Below are 2662 nucleotides of genomic sequence, written 5' to 3'. Positions count from 1 at the left end.
CCTTGCTCTCACTCAGCCTACTATCCCCTCTTGCAGCCCCAGCTAGCCCTACTCCCCTTGCAGCTGGGCTGTGATTCCCTACCTGGCTATGTCTATTGACTCTACTCATGGGCTTCTGCTGCTATTTGAATCCTGCTCCCCATGCTGCTGCCACCGGCCCAGCCTCCAGCGCATACGTGAGGTTCAGTTTGAGATGGGGCAGTAATAAGTGCTGCAGGGCCGGGCTTGCTCTCCAGCTCCTGGGCCTCCCCTTGTGTGCTAGCTGCTGCTGCTGCTGCTTTTGCCTGCAAAGAGGTGCTGCCTTTGCCAGCACAGAAAGATACAAGGATGTGGAAATGTTCTATTTCCCATCAGGTCCTTGACCCCCCAATATCATCATGCCCCCCAAGTGGGGGAGGGAGGATATGCCCCACAGTTTGAAAACACAGGCCACAGAATGAAAAATGGACTTGAAAATAAGTGCCCTGGACCTTTCATTCTTCATTCAGTGAAGAACCTTCTGATAGGACTAATGGGGGCAGATAACATAACTAGTTCTAAGATAGAGCTTGATACATTTATGAACAGGATAATATGATGAGGTTGCCTGTGATGACATGGCACTGCACTGGATGACCCTTCCAGTCCTGTACCTTATGTTCCTAAGAGGAGGAACCTGAAGAATCCTAATTACATAATTTTGATTTCTGGCTACGGGATCAACAGGCAATTAACCACAAAACTTTACAAAATGACTTTACTCTTCAAATTTAGACAGCATTTTTTTATTTTATTTTATTTTAAGCAGTCACCATGCACCAATGAAAGCCGAGAGCAAAACACAAATTGGTTGCCATCTTTCCCTCTCAAAAAGGGAATTTTTTGGAGCTTGTTCCTACAGGAACAGAGAATATTCTACACAGAATGTTCCTATATGCAAACATCATTTTCTAAAACGTCCAACCTCAGACAGTAGAAAGTCCTGTTACAGTCCATATAATTTATCTAGATATTGGTAGCATACTTTTCCTGGGGAAGGGATGGTGGTGGTGGAAAGCATTGCTAAACTGGGCTATCTGTGGATATAAAAGACTGTACAAGATGACAAATCTCGGAAAGGAAATAAATATTTCCAGAACTGGTTCCTCATTGCTTTAGGGATGGAGGAGAAAGAGGAGGTGATTGTGTACTGCTGTTCCTCCCTCTCCCTTTATTACCTTTTGCAAAGGGGTTAGCACACCTGCTAGGAGCAGGGATCACCAAAAGAAATTAATAGGTAGCAGTCTTAAAAACAAACAAAAGGGCTTACTACTTCACACAACACAGTCAACCTGGGGAAACTCATTGCCAGGGAATGTTGTGAAGGCCAACACTATAACTGGGTCCAAAAAAGAATTAGGAAATTTCATGGAAGCTAGATACATCAATGGCTAAGAGCCAAGATGATCAGGAGCACAATGCTATGCTCTAGGTGTTCCTAAACCTCTGACTGCCGGAAGCTAGGAATGGATGACAGCGGTTGGATCAGTTGATAATTGCCCTATTCTGTTCATTCCTTTTGAAGTGCCTGGTATTGGCTGCTGTTGGAAGACAGGATACTGGGCCAGACAGACCATTGGTCTGACCCAGTATGGCCATTCTTATGATATTGAAGGCTCACAATCAAATCCCACTCTAGAAGAGATCCAAATGGACTCTCTCAATTATTAAAAAAAATCAGATTTGGTTCTACTTGAACTGAATTTCTTTTCAATTTTCTGGAACTGCCACCAAATTGAAAAAAAAATCAGATATTCTGTCAACTCTAGCCGATCTTTTTCTGAGAGCAAACTGATTTTATTCCCACTAGTACCAATGGGAGATAGTGGCCATGCTGAAAAATGGCAAATGTCCATGAGTTTCTCCATAGAACATCTTATTTGACAGCATTTGCTGGCACACAAATCTTCAGTTATGATGAGTAATGCCAGGTAAGGACCTTTAATTAAAAATATTTATTTACAGAAACTACACTACTTACCATCTTTACCCACTTTTATGTAGACATGCACTATTTTAATAGGTACAAATAAAAACAAAGAAATGTCAAATTTTACAGTGAAAGGCCACCTACGTATAAAGAAAAACAGTAATTATGCTCCATTTTTAAAGTAGGATGAGTCAGAATTCAACTATATCTTTGCAGTTTTGACCAGTGCCTCTATAATACAAGTACACTTCTGTTGTTTTATCATATAAAGACATAAGCCAAACTGTGTTTGGTTAAAAGGGTGTACATGGGAAAGTTCTCCCTTAAACTACTTGTGTTGAAACTGTCAGAGAGCTATGTGTTAAAGCAATGGACTAATAACAGAGAAGAATCTGGTGTAAAGTACCACTTAATATGCCTATTTCTTCTCTTGCAAACAAAGAGAACAGAGAAATGGCTTTATAATTGCAATGTATGTTAAGAGTATTGCATTTTGCAAAAAAAAAATCTTGTGACAAAACAGCCATCTGAACATATGTATCAACCACTAAGTGGTATCAAAGGAAATAGTCCCCGGTTCACCCTTCCACTACTTTCGTGACAACTTATCAGAAGGCAAATTTCAACTAAAATAACCTACCAGTAAGTAATCAGGTTTTCGTCAAGCCTTAGGTTTCTTGACGGTTTCAAGTCAGCAAAGATGGCAGAGGGGTG

Source organism: Chelonia mydas, chromosome 2 (genome assembly GCF_015237465.2).
Source record: "Chelonia mydas isolate rCheMyd1 chromosome 2, rCheMyd1.pri.v2, whole genome shotgun sequence".
NCBI classification, from domain to species: Eukaryota; Metazoa; Chordata; order Testudines; family Cheloniidae; genus Chelonia; species Chelonia mydas.
The sequence above is the reverse complement of the archived record's forward strand: the minus strand, read 5'-3'. Positions refer to the sequence as shown.